The following is a 19,935-nucleotide window of genomic DNA, read 5'->3' on the forward strand; positions in this document are numbered from 1 at the left end:
ACACACCTTTTGGGGCAGAGAGTTACAAAGTTTCACTGCACAGTTTGTAAAATTATGCCCACCCCTCAAACCTAGGAATAATTTATATGTTGGATTGAGTAGAGAGGAGACCCCTCATAGAGCAATAGTTTAGAAGGGAACTATTAATAAAAACAGGTTAATCATCTGATAGCACCCAATACGCAATACCGAGAATCTTAAAAAGTATCCGTTGTTTAACTGGGAGGAAGTGTAGTTTCTGAAGGGTGGGCAGACCTGAGTATAGCAGTGAGTGTCTACTACTAACCAAGTCCAATGTATTCTGGATCCCTTGCAACTTATTTTATTGTCAGATCCCATTCTAAGGGCCCAGGGTCTGGCAGGGGTCACAGCTGTGAGGGTTGACATTGTTTGCCTCCATTATCCTGGGGTCCATCCTACTAGGCCCCTGAAAAACTTGCCCAAGTTTAACCCCTTCAGCACTTGATTCTCAGTGGTAGTGATGGCAAGCAGCCATAGGCTTCTCAGGGAGGTTAGTGTGAGCTCAATTCTTAACAACACCCATGAGAAAAAGAAAAGTTCTTTATTCCACTATGAGGAGTGCCACTCGAATTATGTGCCAGGGCAAGACCAAATTATGCAGCAACATTGTCTATATTATGCAGTGTGAAAAAACTAATTTTGCGGCATAATGAGGCACATTTTATGTTAGTATTATCTCACTATTTTGGAAGACTTATACATGTTTACACTGTCTGGACAAAGCTTTCACCTAATACATACCACTTCGACACCCAAACACATAAATAAAACAACAGAAAGATGAGCAGTCAACTTTTGCAAATTGCCTTCCACTGTGCGCGGCAACAAGAGTAACTGCAAAGTTTTCTGGTTTGAAATCGCAGATTGCGCAGAAGATGATGGGTAATGTGGCAAATCTGTAATTATGTAGAAAATGCAATGGCGGACAAAAAAAAAAAAAAAAAATTCCAGGGGCCCGACTATAAGACAAAATACTACAAACACCACAAAAGTTATCAGATACCCAATGGGTGGTGCAAGTTCACTACGACCAGATTGGCACTCTTTAACTTCACCTACCCCCTTCTGGTAGCCTACAGGCCTACAGTATTGTGCCATAGTAGCTATTGCACCTGCAGCACTTCTGCTCTGACTTCATGCATTCTCTAAAGCTGGCAGTCGAATCGTCTCTCATGCATTTTTTGGCAGGAGACCCTGAGGAAGACTTCTGTTCTCATTATGTGTTCACAGAGTTGTGCAGGGCTGTGGTCCAGTGAAGCACAAGAGCCACTTGGGGTAGGCAAGCACAAGCCGCAGACTCCCAAAGACACAGCCAAGGTGGCCATAAGCCAACCGGTGCTTTGGCACACACTGCCCTGAGCCAGCAGCTTTGCCTTCAGTGCCACATAGTTTGCTCGGCACACTCTGGGTCACTACCAGGCTGGCAAGGGAGTCCGTCAGTAGGACATCCTTGGATTGAGGCACCATAGTTAGTAGGATTCTTCTTTGGCAGCAGGAACAACACACAGTCACACCAAATATAACCACATGACAGGTGCGGCAAGGCAGGCTAATCCCTGCGTCAGTCGAGCATACCGATGAGGCCACTCGGGCAACTGCCACCACAACGGTGACAGGGAAGGTGGCGGGAGCCCTTGGCCATGATTCAGAAGTTCTGTGGATCCCTCAATGAGTTTAGAGCCCAAGTCACGCTACTAGTGAGTCTCTGGTAGACGGGCCACAACAACAGGGTCACTGTCCACATTCACTGTCAGCTCCCCCTGTAGGGCTGACTTGCTCCTTATCTCTCACTCAGGCAGGACTTCTCAGGTTTCCAGGACAAGAAAGGAGGTTCTTCTCCAGATCAGACTCCTGCTGACGTCCCTTCACATCGGAGAAGCTGGCTATCTGGCAGTCACCAGCTCGGTTTACTCAGTAGTCCTTCTCTGGCTGTCCTCCAGATTTAGGTTTCGTCTTGACTGATGCACTTCACAGCATGGTTGTCTCCAGGCTGGAACAACCACACCATAGACACAAAGAGGTGTGAGCAGTCTGTACCTGACTATCAACAGCCATTCCTCACAGTGATCAGGAAGAGAAACAAAGGGCTGTCCCCCCTTTAAACAACCCTTTACACCTGACAACAGTAACTGCATTCTCACCGTTCACCCCACCTTTCTCCACCAAATAGCCGATTCAGGAAGACTAATCATCAGCCCTCTTTGTCAGAAAGATCTGATCGAATTCTGAAGGGAAGCCTGTCTCCTCTTTCACTCTTCAGTGTCAGGGTTCCCTCCTACCTGTCACAGCAATGACAGCAATACGCTTCCACTGCCTGGGGAAATTAACCTCTCCACCATCTTGTGAACATGAACAGTCTAGGGGCTTCCAAAATGTGGCCCACAGACCTGTGTCACTCTGATTCACTCATACAGTCATAACACTACTTCCACACAACACTCATTCTTCAACACGCTCAAGTTCTCGCCGCTAGGATTCCTGGTTCACTGTTATCAGTGGAAATCTACACGAGTGGGCCGGTAGGCTTTCACTCCCTTTATACAGGTAAAAAGGGTTTGCTCTTGCTAAGATCACTAAAAACACGGTTGTCGTTATACATATGAACATGTGATGGGGACAGTAGTTTTCTGTCACTACTGAGGGCTCGCTTGGTGCACTGCTGTAGGCCAAGGCAAGTCTAGGGCTAGTCTCATGACAAAAGCAGGAACAGGCCTTCATGCACATACTAGGATAGCAACATTCCAGAAACCGGAATACCAGATACTCGCAGTTCTGTACTCTGGACAGGAGACACAACTGAATACCATGCACAACACATTCCTGTCCCAAACATCTGTTAATCAAGAAATGGGGTAATTCCACCTACAGGAAAATGGCATAGTCTAGGCATGAATCTACCTGGACAGTATCTTCTGTGTGTTGGCCATTAAAAGGACTGATAAGGTTGAATTTTTCTCAACATTGTGATGTGGCTCAAGCAGAAACTACAGCAGAAACTTGCACTGACTAAAACAGAGGACTCTCAAACTTCACACCAAGACATTTTACATTCTTGGCTGGTTCTGAAGTCTCATCTGGTTCAGCAGGCAAATAAGTGTTGATCAGGATGGCAAGCACTAACAAGTCATAGCTGTTGCAATAATGCATCGTTTTACCAGCCAGAAAGAGACCCCAGTCACTCACTCTGAGAGCGGTTCAAGCTAAAAGAATTAGTAGAGTTCAGCTTTTAGTTCTTTTGAAGAATGACACCTGCTTAGTGCACATACAGCTGCCTAAACGCCAAAGCCAACCTACTGGCCTCGAATAAGAAGCTGGGACACAATACTTTCAGAAGCAGAAACAAAGGTGACTGGGTAGAGCTTCATATCATGGGAAATACTCTGTGCTTTCCTGGTATGTTAGCTAGAGAAGCGTTGAGTATAGGAGAAACCTTTAGACAAGTCTGTGCAGATCAGAGAGGGTATCGATTTTGTGTGCTTGTAATGATGTGGTTATTGTCCAAATGGATAAAATAGGAACGATGTCAGGATGGAAAAGGGCTAGTATTTGATTAGGGGAACTGCACACAAAAATGGCTAAAAACCCTCTTATTTCTGGCTATCTGCTCCTTTCTAATACCGTATACCAAATCTATTAGATTTATAATCGAGCAAAACATGAATATTTTGAAAACATATCCCTAGACTCACTAAAAGAGTTTACTTCCAACTCCAACTATTGAGGAAATCAAAACCCTCCATTCCACCATCAGACGTCAGAGCTGCTGTGCAGGCGTTAGTGGTTTCACATCTGGATGGTGAAAATACTCTTCTTGCAGGCCTCCCTAAATCTGCCACTCTATCCCTCAGTGCATATGTTGCAGCGAAGCTGTCACCGAAGCCGTAAAATAAGACTACATTACTGTTACATTAAGGCCACCACTGCAGTCAAGAATTCTTGATTAACATCCAGATTTCACTTGGAATACTTTTTTAATTCACACACGCATAAAACGCGATGGGAGGATTGCTTGCAAATAGTCTAACCCCTGGCAATTGCTTGGGCTTTAATTCCAGTTTGTGCTGAATTGCTACTATTATCACAGGACCAAGACTGATGTGTATATAGCTTGGTCTAATCAGAGGTGGGGTGGTGGCTAAAAAAAATTAAAAAAAACGATGGATTGGAATGCTACCCAGAGCGATTGCCAGTGGTTCGTAACTATTCCTCCCTTGAGTATTTCTAGTGTTTGAACTGCCAATAATTATTTACATACAATCACTAGTTAGGAACTCAGAAACTTTGAGCCAGTATAAATCACAGACATCCTTCACAGTAAGTACTGAGACCCTGCAGACCGTTCAGCCCCCTAGAGCTGGCCATACAAAGAAGGACACGACTTGGGTCAAAAGGGGACATTGCTCACAGTAAAGCACAATTTAACAAATATGTTAAGTCTTGCTCATGGGACATTATATGCACAGACAAAGGGATTTCTCTGCAACACTGCATTTAAGTAAACAATGAAAATACCCAATGGTCATCTTGCAAACAAAATATCAGCGGGATAACCTCCGGTGGAGGAGACTCTGCCTTTGAGCCTCCCAAGGTCAGTAAGTTCAGTCCTGCGGTGTTTCACAATAGCAACCACAGACGTATGCACAGCACAACTGTAGCAGCAGGAGCTATATATAAAACAAATCAGGGATGTGGAATTTTATAAAAAATATCTACTTGTCCAAGTGAAGTAATGCTTCATGATCTATTTACCCTGCATAAAACCCCACTTGTCCCCTCCCATGCAATGGCATGCAGTAGGGTGAAAAATTAAACCAATATTTTCATTCCAGTGTGTGATAAGTCTCTCTGACTATGCCAGGGCTCACGTGATGTATGAGTATAGATTCTAGCAAGGATCTGATTATGCCACATGTCTGATTATACTGAATGCTGAAAATATGAAGGTTTTATTTCTGTTAAATATTTTAAATGTTCACTGGTTCCCTTTATGCATGGCCTTTGTTAAGGACAGATATTCGTTATCACAGTAAGGTGTGGAATATGCAAACACCTTTGATATGCAGAGTTCTTATTAGACTAGGGTTCAGTATATGCCATTGTTCTAACTGTAGCACTGCTCTTCCTTGCTTTACTTTCGATGAAGTGGTAGTGAAATAGTTTAGTGAACGTAAAACATTTCACGCAATGTTACTGTCAATAAACCCTAATGATATTTGTTGTTTAGTGCAAAGTAATGATCCCCAAGACCACTCACAGTCTTACCTTCTCCACTTGAGCACATACTGTGATTTATGGCCAAGGTACCTCACCTAACTGTGCCTTATTTCCCATACTTGCCATAACCATGAATATATACAGATTTATAGTTCAACAACCAGTTTATATTTTACCACAAGACGAAACTTTCAGAATCTTGCCACAGTCAAAATGTTATGGGCCTAACAGTCGAAGTGATTTACCATGTAAGCATGGCTTGCAGGTTCTAAAGTTGGTTTTAAACTTGTAAAAGGATTAAATTGTTTGAAGAGTTTTATGTGAGCAAATATAATCAGAGTATGAAGCAAGCCAGAAGCAATAGTTTGAGGGTTTGAATGCCCTATGAGCCCTCTCCAACCCTTTCTCACCTTGGAAAAGCCAGAAATTCACTCCTGCAAAAAAGGCAGGAGTAAATGACGCGCTGAAGAAAAAACATTTGGAATCGTCAGAATGAACCAACCTTTCCAAAAAAATAAGGTGAGGAAGTAGGGAAATGAGTGACCACATGGAGGAATTTATTTTCCCAACTAACGAAAAAAAAAAAAAGTTTTAACTAGTGAATTTGTACTTGCTCAGCAGGTTGAGAAAAATGCACTTATGTATAATTTACTCATGCCAAAATAGGATTTAAAAAGGTTTGCTAGAAGAATAGTTTCCTGATATAAAGTCTTGTGAGTTATTGCAAGACGTACATCTGAAGCATTACAAGGTCATTGAAGTGTGGGTGCACTTTTGTTACTTTAAGCATAGGGACCCTTATATATATTTTTTTTTTAGATGTTGCGCATAATACCTCGGGAGCAATAAATGTGCTTGACATGTCTGTAGCACAACCTCCAGCCCCGCCACGTGCCCAGCCGCAGCCTGCCCTTTGGGGCTGGGGGCCACGCCACCACACTTTCTGCCCCTCAAGAAGAGTGTCTGTCAGGCTGAGCAGGCTCCTGCCAGCCTTAGCTGAACATTGCTGGGCAGAAGAAGTCACAGTCGTGTGGGCGTGACCTATTCAGCTTAGCAAAGTTGCCTCGAGGCACCATTTTTAAGCCCTGAAGCTCCCTGGGCCAAATGTCAATCAGCGACACCTCATCACAGAGTGGCATGGGTTCACTGTGAAGAGTTGAGACTGCTGCCTTACCTCATTGGTTGACCTTAGGTTAGCCAGTGAGGAAAGGCAGCAAGCAGTCCCAACCCTCCTGGGACCTCTGAGGCAGAGCTGAAGGTAAGTGTGTATGTGTTTTTTTCTTTCAACTAATGTTTGCTGCGTGCATGCATGTTTGAACACTTGATGGTGTGTGTGTGTCTCTCCGTCCCCCCCCCACCCGCCCACCTCATGACTGAAATTACCAGCATCTACTGCAAGTGCCACACAACACAGGTGAGATTAACGCATGTCAGTGCTGGTTCCTGCATCACAGCATGGTCATGCATTAGTCACACATTTAAAGCATCTCTCGACCCATCAAAATTGCTTCAAGCTCAGTGCTGCTGCATGTTTCCCAGTGTTAACTTTTAGCCTACAGTGACCGGGTACACAGACTGAGATACAAAACTGTAGATTGTTCAGTGGGTTAACACAGGCAAAGCCTCCCGGGTTGCGAGAAGAAGAGATTGTCATGGATATACTGACACTTTGTCAAGACACGTCATTTGGTGGTGGCTGGGATTTGGACATGGATTCTTCCTCCTCACTTTACTGCTATATGGCACAGCCTGCAGGGAATAAAAAAAAAACTCCTGCTCCTTTGGCCTTGGTGCAAATGAGGGGCCTGCGTTGCTCCCTGGCTGCTACAATCCTTCATGGAGCTGGGCTTCCAGCAGTCACGTAAGTGTTCCACTTGGAGCGGAGACTGGTCGTGTTCACGCCATGTGTAGCCTACATAACTGTTATAGACTGAACAATGTTATGGGGGTCATTATGACCCCGGCGGACGGCGGAACTCTGGCGGTAGTACCGCCAACAGGCTGGCGGTGTTCCGTTGGCGTATTATGACCGTGGCGAATGCGCCGGTCCCGCCAGGACACAGCCAGGCTGCAGCCGGGTGGTTGTAATCCACCAGGACAGCGCTGCCCTGGGGATTATAAATCCCCAACCGCCAGCCTGTCCATGGCGGTAAACACCGCCATGGAAAGGGTGGCGGTAAGGGGGACTCGGGGTGCCCCTGGGGGCCCCTGCACTGCCCATGCATTTGGCATGGGCAGTGCAGGGGCCCCCAGGCACAGCCCCATTGCGCATTTCATTGCCCAAATTACGGGCAGTGAAATGTGCGACGGGTGCTGCTGCACCCGCTGCACATCAACATTGTCACCGGCTATATTACAAGCCGGCTTGAATGTTGATGTGACTTTTCCGCTGGGCCAGCGGGCGGAAACGCTGTTTCTGTCCGCTGGCCCAGCAGAAAAGTCATAATAGGGTGCCACACATACCGCCAGCACTGGCGTATGTTGGCGCCTGTTGCGGTCTTTTGACATGACCGCCGAAGTCATACTGAGGGTCTATATTACATAAAATCAAACAGAAGAACAGTGTACACCTTGAATGCACATTTGAATGCACTGTGGTATGTGATAATGGCCCCCTTCCCCTTTGTGAATGTTGCCAAAAAGATTTTTTCAGAGCAGGCAGTGGTCCAATGGACCACTGCCTACTCTGAAAAAACTAAACCAAATGGTTTCGTTATTTTTTTTTTGTTTGCAACTCGTTTTCCTTTAGGGAAAACGGGCTGCAAAATAAAAATAATAAACTGCTTTGTTTAAAAAGCAGTCACAGACATGGAGGTCTGCTGTCTTCAGCAGGCCACCATCCCTGTGAGAGCAGGGAATCGCTATGGGGTTCCAAAATGTGACCCACCTCATTAATATTAATGAGGTGGGTCTTTGCGACCCCATAGCGATTCGCAGACGGTGTCTGAGACACCGTTCTGCATCAGGATTTGCGATTCAGAAATTGCAAGTCGCACCAACTCGCAATTTCAGAATCGCAAATTCTGACATTGCTACATCTGGCCCTTAGTGTGTGCAAGTGGATGCTTGCGCTGCTGTTTATATTCTGTTGCATTTAGCGCTGAAAGCACATTTACTCTTCTTGTGCAACTGCACAGATCTTTTTTTTTTAGATAATTCCAAGTGATTACACTACACAGAATTATTCTCACCACCAATTGGCATCACACTAATTTTGCAGGGTCCATCTTTTGACCAGTTCAAATACTGCAGCTGCCCACATGGCTAGAATGTATAAATTAATTTGAAAGGAACCATTTTTATTTTTCCTAGTTCCATTTTAGGGCATTTACCATCCACACAAATGGGGCTCCATTTTTTACAGAAAAATGTGGGAATACGGTATACTAAAAAAATTAATTAAAAAAAAAAAACTTGCTTTTATCCATTCATTGTCACTGCATTTTTGGCTTCGAAATGTCTAAAGTCAGTGTGCATGAAAGTACACATTTTGCTAAATTCTGTCTGAACCACATCATTATGGGTAACTTCAAAATCAGAGTTGTACAAGTAACCAATATTCTTAAATAGATTACTTCAGAGAAATTTAAACAAGCATTTGCAATGCAATGGGGTCTCACATTTGCTTGTGTTGGAGCTATTGGCATTGTAAATTCATAACTGGACTTTTCTTGCCACATGAATTGGTCAACCCTGCCTCATATCTGGTAGTTTCCTGATACAAAGTTGCAGTGGCCCTGCATATAACTAAAGCACTTCCATTTGCCTTCTTCCTCTATCTGCAGCCAAAAATGAAAATGTTGCCATTTAGCATTCTTATTTAAATCTGCCATGCTAATTCCAAAAGAATACCACTTTCACCACCCCACCATCAGAGTTGCTGGCCAGCTAACACAATTCCCAAAACAAGGCAGCCACGGAGGAGTAACTAGAGCAATAAACTAGAAGGTTCACCCAAACATATCAAGAGTGTTCAAATAGTTATAGTGTAATAAGGAAGTTGAGTTGGCCTGAATCATGGTCATAATTGCAATAAGGAGAGATTAATAAAACATGTATGAATATCATATAAACCCAATAAAAACCTTTATTGGAAATGCATCAAACCGCCCTAAGAGGACATCCCAATGAAAATAGCATTTGTAAGAAATATGGTCATGTAACCATATAGTCAGCCCCTAGAGGGCATAACCACATGAAAAGAAAATGACTGAAAGTATTGCAGTGTAACCATATATTTAGCCTCTAGAGGGCATAGTGCATTACACATTTTCAGGGCTAGCAGGCCTACTGAAATGATATTACAAACAAGACCCTTAAAACACAAACTACTCTCAGCTGTAAAACAAAAGTTCTAGTCATGAAAGAGGTTAAAGAGACACTGAATGGAGGGAGGGGTTATTATTTTGGGATCCCTACTAACCTAGTGTGGGGACACAGAGATGATATAGACAGAAAGAGCAGGTTGTGAATGTTTTGAAGGTGGTTCCATTGGCCTAGGACCACCACAGGCTGAGTTATAAGCAAAAATGTTTTGTGAAAGAATGCGCTGCAAAGGCTTATGGGACGACCGAGTGCAGTAAACATTGTAGTGTGTTGATTGCAATGCTCAGAGCAGCCCCTAGAGGACACCACAATAAAAATATAATTTGTAAGAAACATAGTCATGTAAACATATTTAGCCCCTAGAGGAAATAACCACATGAAAATAGAATGGCACAAAGTAAATGTAGTGCAACCATACATTTTTAGGCCTAGCAGGCCTACTGCAATACTAGGGGGTATATTTATGGAAAAGTGGTGTATCATTCATGATGCACCACTTTTCTAGCGTCCCACTGCATCCCCCTAACGACACCATGTGTGCACGTATTTGCAATACGGCGCACCATGGCGGTTGTGTCCACACTAGCATCATAATTTATGACGCTAATGTGGTGCTTTGCTGAATTGAGGCTAATGTGGCGCTTTGCTGGATTAGCGCCATAATTATGGTGCTAATGCAGCAAAGCACTGGAAGGCCCATTGTTTTCAATGGGAGAATCCAGGCGTTAATAATGATGCTAAAACTGGCACAGTGAAATCTAGTAAATTTCACAGCGCTATTTTTCTGAGCCCCCTGCGTGAGAACGCCCCACTTGCACACATTATGTCTGGTGAAAGCATAATGTGGTGCAAGGGTTTACACTGCACCACTTTGTAAATATGGCACGGGCGAAATGCTACCTTAATACCACATTTGTGTTAAAAAAAAAAAAAAAGGATGCACATGTGGTGCAAGGTGGCGCTAGGAGCATCATGAATATGCCCCTATGTCCGCCAGAACACAAACTATTCCAAGAAGTAAAACAAAAGTTCCAGCCATAAGAGAGCTTAAAAAGGGACTGAATGGTGGGAGGGGTTTTTATTTTGGGGTCCCCAGTAACCTAGTGTGGGGACCCAGAGATCGCCTAAATAGAAAGAGTGTCTTATGCTGAACGTTTTGGTGGTATTCCCATTGCCCTATGACCACCACAGTTATGGGCAAAAATGTTTTGAAAAAGCATGTATGCAATGTGTTATGGCGCAACTTTTCCGAATGCAGTGAATATTGTAGTGTCGGCTCTACTGGGAGATCCGCGTTGTGGATTTCTGTGGTTTTTAGTAAAGCATTTATCAATTATAAGTGTTTTTGGGAAAGCTATGGAGCGTGAAGGGGGAAGAGCCAAAAGAAATGACTCTGATTAGGTAACAGTGTAAACAACGTACAGCGATCCAATACCCCGATGAAGTTTGTGATGTTCACACGGACATGGCTGCCATGGAGCACGAAGTGGGGAGAGAAAAGAAAAATATAGCAATTATCCATGAAACAGGGTCCGTCTGCAAGGCGGTAACAAAACCACCCCAAGGCAGGACAAACCTAAAGCAATGCCCCCATGCAGCTCTTTATCAAATAATCCCAAACCAGGGTAATGGTAAAAGCTGTACACATACAGTTTTACAGAGGATCACTCCAAGACAGACAAAAGTTTTAGGCGGGTGATGGCTTTACTATTAGAGAAGGGTGGTAGTTTTTAAATATAGTTTAGGTGGGTGTAAGTTAAATAAAGATGTTATTTAGAGGATGGCAGCTACGTAAATATGCCAAAAAAGGCACATTCCCCTACCACACCTTCAGTCCATCAACAGATGTTGACTGGTCAGTCACTATGTGTGGCAGATTTAAGTCCACCAAGTCCACTATGGAAATTGTGACTTATTAACAGGAAAGCAAACATATAGTATCCTAATTATGGAAGTAGTCGCCTTAAATGGGTGGCAATACCATCCGGTCACTAGCTACATTCCACACTATATTGAGCATAAGTTTTCGCAGAAGGTAACAATAAAAATAAAACTACGTGCAAAATTAAAGTTGTCAAAACAATATAAAACCCTCCCTAAGGGCACCTAATAACTATTTTCATAGTGCAAAATACGGAAACCCCTTTCTTATGGGCGAACGCAAAGCGCTCAGTCTATTCTGTAATCTCTCTTTGGGCTTCAAACCACACCCATGCTACGTCAGTCACTTATATTGGTTTGTGGGCTTGACTTTTAAAATCCGCTTGCTTTCATTTGTGAAAGGCATGCACACGTCATGCCTTTTCTGGTGTTTAGCCCACCTACACAGCACCGGTAAAGTACCAAAAACATACGAGGCTCGATGTTTTCAGCCTGGGGTCCGGACTACTTTATCTTTTTATTTTCCACGCAGCGCAATCGCGCTGCAGTTTACATAGCGCAATCGCGCTTCGGTTTTTTTTTGCTTTACAACGCTAATAGCTCTAACTCGAACAAATGCGAGACCCATTGCATTGAAAATGCTCGTTTGAGTGAGTCATTATAACCAAAACTCAGTAATTTGTAGTATTCCATGTATAGAACAGTGTGTCAACAATCCACCCTTAAAAACCAACTGGCTGACACATGCGTTTTGAGTAAGTAAGTCAAGCTACTGGTTTATCATAAATGTTCATAATAAACATATCACACCTACAGAATCTGTTGTACCTTTTCACACTGAAACAATATGACATCTAGCCTTTACCGTAGGGTTTTCACATACCCAACATGGATGCATAAGCAGGCAACTATCTGGCATGTACTTATTATATTCCTTGGTTTTTTTCCATTTGTATTAGATGCATTATAATCAATCAATATTAAATTCGTTACGAGTGTCAAACAGAGAGGGGAAATAGAAGCAAGAAAAAACGAAAACAGCCTATACAATTAACACATCAAGAGAAAAAACAAAAAAAAGTGCAGAAGTGCAACAGCAGCCTAAAAGTCAGCGGGACATTTAAGCATAAGCATAAAAAAATACCAGTGCTCGATATAAGCAGGAGCATGAATGTCACCTTAAAAAGCAAAACAGTTAAAGCAAACCATTACCGACAATCAGAACTTCATTAATATAAATATATAATCTCAAAGAGTATCATCAGCATTCAATAATCATATTGCCAAAATCCCCAGCATCAATTTCAAACTACCATTCCCTAAAGTGCTTTTCACTCCATAAAGTGCTCATTATTTCTAAAATACTGAATGTTAATTAGGTCAATACGATGAAAAAAACAGTGCATGAGCGCAGCCAAAAATAATTTCACCTCTCCGACTACTCCTTCGCACTGTAGCCGGACAACGAGAGTTAATCCACTCCCCAAGCAGCCCCCATATGTTTTTGCCCTTCCGCATAGCATTCTTTTCCTTTTGTTGATAGAGCGTCTTCTCCAGATTATGCAGCGAAAGGAGATGCCCCAGCCATTGCTGAAAGGATGAGGGCTGTGGTTCGAGCCATGCCGCAATTATACAGATACGACACACAGCCACTGCAATACAAATTAAACACCTTCTCTCCGTGGTTTCTGATGTCTCGTGTACCTCCAAGAGCATATTTCTCAAAGCAAGCATCAAATCAAAATGTGACACTTTCCTCAAGATTTTAAAGATCTCTAACTTGAATGGATACAAGTCTGGACAAACTGAAAACATATGTAAAAGATCCAATTCGGGAGATTGACATCACGGGCAACGCGTCACCTCAGTTCTCCCCCTTGGCAATTTTTGCAGGATAATATATATATTATCAAAAATCGTCTTATAATGCTGCACCTGCAGCCCCGACGAGCAAAGTATAATGTGACTAAGCTCCAAAGATTCATAAAAACTAAGATCATTCACTTCAAGTCCTAACTGCCATTTGTCATTATGCTTCTCTAAATCATCAAGCTGTCTGGAGCTAAGAATTGAATGTAGCAAGCTAATTGAGCACTCCCCGCCCCTGTCAAAACCTCCTTTAGCAGGATCTTATAAAATCCAGCTAGCCGACCCATTTTCTTGGACACACAATCACGTATCTGAAAGAACTCACAAAAATCTCTGTGGTCTAGGGAGACCCTCTCATCCCGGCCCCATGAAAAATGTCCCCTAATTTTCAAACCTCTTACCACCTCCATCTAGCCAGACATCCATCCTAAAACACATCTGGTAGAGGGGGATTACTCAGAACTGGCATACACAATTAAGCCTCCTAAGTCCAGCTTTTTCCGCCAGAAGGTCCAGCCCCTGAACCCAGCCTTTGACACCTTAAATCAAACTTTTTTGTAGTAGCTGGGCTCTGTCAGCATTAGCAGGCTACCATTTAATATTGACCAATTTGCAGCTCAAATATTTGGTGTGTAATCTAAATCTATGCCCAGCCTCCTTTCTAGCGATAAGAGGCCTCATATATCGGAGGGAGGCTGCCAGCTGATATAGCTCCAGATTCGGGGGACCACCAGCCTCTTTCCCTGGGTAAAGACAAGTACTTACTCCTAATCTTGCCAAATGAACAGATAAATCTAGTAATCAGGATAGCCACAGCGGTGAATCATGATCTTTCAAATTCTACAGGAACAGCTCAGAATAGATAAAGAACTTTTGGAACAAATAACATTTTGACAATATTGCACCGGCCCATTAGATCCAGATGCAAATGATTCCAACTGGTGCATTCCTGTTTTGCTTGCCCCATAATCGGTGCCAAGTTTAACTTGACTATCTGATCTACTTGGCACTGATACAAACCCCCAAATACACCACGTGCTCTACCAATCGGACATCCTGAGTGAAAGTGTGGCTATTTACAACCAACTTAGTTTTACAACTATTCAGAGAATACCCAGAGAACTCCCCAAACATATAAGCCTCTGCTTCAGTTTCTCACAATGCAGCATCTCGATTAGCTGTTGCCACTGCCACATCAACCGCATAAGCTAGAATTTTAGTATTCCAGGCATAGCGCCTTACTGAAAGTATGGCTGGATTAGGCTCTAGCTGATGAAGGAGAAGGTCAATGCATAATGCAAAACTAATGGGGAGCAGAGGCATCCTTGCCTAGTACCTCTTCCAGTACATATGGGGCCACACTAACCGCCCATCAACTGTAGAAGAGCAACTGGCTTATAATCAGGTGCGGCTCCTCCGCTGAGGCAGAGAAGCATCGCCCCATTGGATTGTGGGCAAAGGAAAAATTAAATTATAATAATGCAATGTTAGTATCATTTTATTTTTCCTGAGAGTAAGGGGTGGGGCTGGGCTACAGGGGGAGTCCAGAGATGGGCTTTTACAGCACAAAGTGCTCATCTGTTTGCATGTTCTCTACCCAGTTTTATTCCACAGCCGAGTGGAGAACATGAACAGGCTCCCACTCCCAATCAGTGCGGCGAAGCAGGCCGCTCAGACCAATCACAACGCTGCTGTCATGCTGGAGAGAGCAGCGCCGTGATTGGCTCAGAGCCTGTGTGCACCCGGGAAGAGGACAAGGAAGGAGGGGAGACGACTGTGTCTCCCCGAAGATAAGCATTTTTTTAATTATTTTTGAGTGGCAGCTGCCTCTGCTTATAATAAATATCCTGCACAGTTTTTATGAAGCGCCCTCCTAACCTGAACAAGCCTATTGCCTTCCACAGATATTCCCAAATTGTCTAACACTTTCTCTGTGTCCAACAGGGACAAAGCCATGGGATAGCCCGCAACAGTGGTCGCATTAAATGATGTTATGACCCTACAAACCTGACCTTTGTGTCACTCCCCAGAACAAAGCTGTGCTGATTCACAGGGTACAATTTACTGATAATAGGCAAGAGCTTTGGAATAAATCTTGGCATCACTATTAATCAACATTACAGGCCGATTTAACCCAGGTTCATGAGGGCTTTTCCTTTCTTTAGGGAGACTACTATATTGGCTGTTGACGAAGATTCTGGGGGCCTCTGACCCTGTTGCACTTGAATAAAAAGTTCAAACATAACCAGAAGAAGTACCACACTAAAAGTCTTATAAAATTCCAAAGGAATTAGATCTGCACTCAAAGCCTTCCCAGGGTGCAATTCACGGATAGGAGTTTGTAATTCTTCGATAGTAAATTTGGCTCCTAAACCCTTGCGCTTCTCCTGGGTTAATTCTATCCACTCTCACATTATTCAAGAATGATTCCATAAATTGTTCCCCCAAACAGAAGGCTTCTCTTATTTCTCCAGTGTCTGAGACTAGACCGCCCGTGCAGCCCTTATCTCATTAATAAGGACAACAGCCACCTTCTGAATGGTACAAACTGCTAAAATGTGACCTACCCTTTCATTACATTCATAACATTCCAGCTGTCTGGAGACAAACTTCTCTGCTACCTTTTTGGCAGTAATATCATTAATTGCAGCCCTGGCGATTGCAACCTGCTGCTGGGTGATAGCGAGATCCAACATTTCAGCTACTGCTGGAACAAGAAAAGCTTCCACCTGACCAAGATTCTGGTGTTATTCCCTGATTGAAGATTGAGTCTGCTTTTGACACCCAAGACTAAACCTGAGGGTTTCCACCCAGACAACCACTTTCAAAGCAACCCATACAGTTCCCCCCTATTAAATTCCAAAAAACTCAGCTATCCAAAATTTCATATGTTGGACATATGTGGGATCGGTCAAGAGCCCCTCCCCCCCCCTTGATGGACCATCTCTTCCCACTCCTTCTAAACTCCTCCAGGGAAAGTTCTGTAACCAAAGGATTATGGTCTGACACAAAGTGCGGAAATAAATCTAATTGTGCCCCTGTTAATAGCTCTGCGGACAAGAGGAAATAATTTCAACGTGCTAAAGAACCGTACGGGGCCAGAGTAGAATGTGAAACAGGGATCAGGCGCATTGAGCTTCTGCCAGGCATCCACTAGGCAGATTTCTTTCTCCAAACTACAGAGGGCCCTGAAGACCCGGGGTTTACGACTAGTATAATGGCCAAGATTAAGACTTACAATCCCACTCGAGGTCCTAATGAAATTCAAATCATCACACACTACATAGGGATCAGGCCAGACGGGAGTTCCCCAGCTAAGAAATCTAACACGTCTGGCTCATCTAATACCAGACCATAAAGTGAACATAAGGTAGAATACTTCATGTTATAAAAACCTTCTGTTATAGCCCATCTTCCATATTTGTCTGCCGCACAGCGGGTAAAGTCACACACCTTGCGACGGGCGAGAATAGCCACCCCCTAGTTCTAGTATTCTGCGTGGTGCTAACCACAAGAGTCAGACCTAGAGTTTCTAGTGATTGCCTATTGGGATAATCTACATGTGTCTCATGAAGACTGTAAATATCTGCACTCAGTGCTGTCAGGTTCTTGGAAACTCTTCTTTTGCCAGCATCATTGAACCTGCATACATTAATGGAAGCTATACGTGTGACTGGATCCTCTTTCCCCTCCCCAAGCATCTCTTATCTGCAAACCCACTCTACCCTTGTCCCTGCCGACCCCAATCTCCCTCATCCAGCACCCTCCACCCAGCCGGATCCCTTCCATCTACCTACAACCTCTTCCTCCACTTCAACCCCCCTTCCCTGCCCCCCCCCAACCATCTGAGACAATCAGGCCCCCATGGCCTGAATGATGGCTCCCCTTTGTGCCGCTGCATGCTCCCCTCACCGGCATCCGTGTAAAAAAAAAAACCTCATATTGTCTAAAACATTTTTATGTAAAGAAGAAAATATTGAAAGGCTATGGAGACATCTTTGCTCTGCAGGTATTTGATTAGAAAATATATATCATTAATTAGCTACTCCAATCATAATCTGAATGTGTTCCATCCAGCTTCGAACCATGACCCACCCAAACAAATAGCTGAAGTACCTTAATTCATATTATGCCTACTTGAGAGCGAAGCAACGCTAACCCCCCCCTCCCAAACAAACAAAGGCAGAAGCATAAATATATGGTCTTCGACCCAGCAGGACCATTCAGCTGCTGCCAACAAACACAAAAGTCCTCAAATTACTCCAACTTCTGTGGGGCAAAATCATATAAATATTCTTTAACCAAAATCTCAGATGAAAAAAAACCTCTAATTTTGCCCTTAAACATAGTTTTCAAACAGGTAGAAAAGCTTCTGCCACAGCTTCTTGAAATGGTGTAATTAGCTGTCTTAGCCTCCATCGATGTTCGACCGTAGTCCTGGCATAAATCAGGAAGCGCAAAAAAAGTATGACTCTTATACTATTTCTGAGCATAAGGGCAGGCTTTTTAAAAAAAATAGCTTCTCTAAGTTAAAAAAAAACAAAAAAAAGTTGTGCTCTTGGATGCTTCTCATTTGTACTTACAGCGGCGCCCTGTTTTTTCCACATTAGCGGAAACCTGTGTACCCGCTGTACTTCTTATTCCCAGTCCAAGAAGTGAGCTCTGGAAATGCATTTCTAAGGAGGTTGAGCATTAAAGTACAGATGTCACTGCCTTCTACCCCTTCCTTAATCCCAAGGAAGTGCAAGTTGTTCCGCTGTTAGCAGTTCTCGAAATCTTCCAGTTTCTACATTATGCCAGAAAGCGGTCTATCCTGGGATTCAACCTGCCCCTTTAAACCCTCTACTTCAGCTTCTATTGACAAAGCTCTCTCTTCGATCAAGTTAAGCTTTTCCTCAGTCTCTCCACAGGTATTCAACACTTTCTTCAATGCCCCCTGAAGAATCTTGGTAACCAACTGTGCCCTCCGTCTCTCTGCCAGGGTTTCTGTCTGAAGAACTTTTATTGTGCCATAAATAAGGCATAGCATTGAATTACCTGTCCCATTGGTGAGGTTGGTATCAACGTGACCTTTCCCTTTGGATGCTGATACATTCCCAGGACCCCACCTCTTGATATAAAAAATGTTGTGTCCTAATAGTCCGACTTCAGTGTTACTGCTCCCTGCTGTTCTTTATCCTTCACTGCCGTTGATCTTGCTTTCAGCCTTCTACGCTGCCTCTGCTGCTTCACTGTACACTCACATGCCGTAGACAGACTATTTCCACTTTTGAAGGACAGACTGGCCTCATCTTCACTTAGAATTGGGATGCTGCTGATGGTCCCTGGGCCATCAGTGAGGGAGTAAAACTTATTTCCTCCTTCGTGAGACAGCTCTGAACTTTTAACACTCTTCCCTGTATCTTTATACAACTTCCTTTATTTTCAACTTCTGTGGGGACCCTTCGGCTGGGCAAATTAGTACCATTATCTGCATTCTGCTCAACACATGAGCCCAACGGATTACCCTGGCTGTTATTATGAACAATGTATTTGTCTCGCCCTGGCAAAAACAGATTCCCCATCCTCCGAGGGCCAGCCAGGTAGTTAAGACCGCAAGCAGACTCAGCCTTAACCAAGTTACTTTCCAGGCTAGTTCCCTTAGATGGCTCTGATTCAGTCTCGGTCAGCATCTGAATCTCTTCCGAATTTATTCCAGAGGACTTTAAGCTCCACCAAAGCTACCCTCTACGCTGGGCCTTCAGTGAGGTGAATTAATTGCGTACTCTCAACGGGTCCCCCACTTGATGCCACATCCTCTTCAAATATGCAGTCCCCACTTTTCCCACATGCCGAAGGGACCACTCTTTCTTTCACACAGTTTGCAGCTCTTACTTGCAATCCCACAGGGCAGGGGTCCTACATCCTGCACATGCTAGTCTGTGTCCCAGCACGAAAAAAAAATGTGTGATAGCTGGCTGCGGCCCCTCCCATTGCGTATGTAATGCACCAGGCACCACACAATCTGTCTTCTCTCTAGCGCCGCAAGTGCTTTTTTGGTGCCATGACATCCCTGGACGGTTCAGCCACCACTTCCCCGCTGCTTCACCACGTCACAGTAAGGAGCCCAGAAAGGGAGGGGAGCGAGCAAACAACGGCACTACACTGCCATTTTGCCTCTCTATTTATAATATTCCAAATATGTACAAAACAACATACACCATCTCACAAACGAGATAATAAGGAATATCATGGCAAAACTCTTCTAACCTGAAGGTTTGTCAGATTAGTGTATACCACCAAAACCTTTCACTACTATGGTAATCTGTGGGAATTCATGTGACACATCTGTCTACAATCGTAACTGTGTACTAATAATTCACCGTTAAAAGTCCACTAGCTTCAAAAAAAAAAAAAAAAAACACTCACTATAAATAAGCCAGGCCCACTGGCTTGGTAATAACTTTTCATATTAAACAGATCAGACTTACGACATCGCACATAACTTGCCAAGTGAACCAATAAGATCTATAGACTTTATCATTGACTTATCAACATAACTATCTCAGTCCTATCATACTGAGTGTAAATGTTTATGGCAAGGCAACCATCAGTTATACAGTCATAACCCCCTCCTTATTTACT

General features: G+C 43.6%; 1 protein-coding gene across 1 annotated transcript in view; it reads right to left on the minus strand.

Moving 5' to 3' along the window:
• TMEM254 (transmembrane protein 254) overlaps positions 1 to 19,935 on the minus strand; it is a 75,982-nt gene that overhangs the window by 50,120 nt on the left and 5,927 nt on the right. The gene's annotated exons all lie outside the window — the stretch shown is intronic.

Source organism: Pleurodeles waltl, chromosome 6, assembly GCF_031143425.1.
Source record: "Pleurodeles waltl isolate 20211129_DDA chromosome 6, aPleWal1.hap1.20221129, whole genome shotgun sequence".
Taxonomy (NCBI): Eukaryota; Metazoa; Chordata; class Amphibia; order Caudata; family Salamandridae; genus Pleurodeles; species Pleurodeles waltl.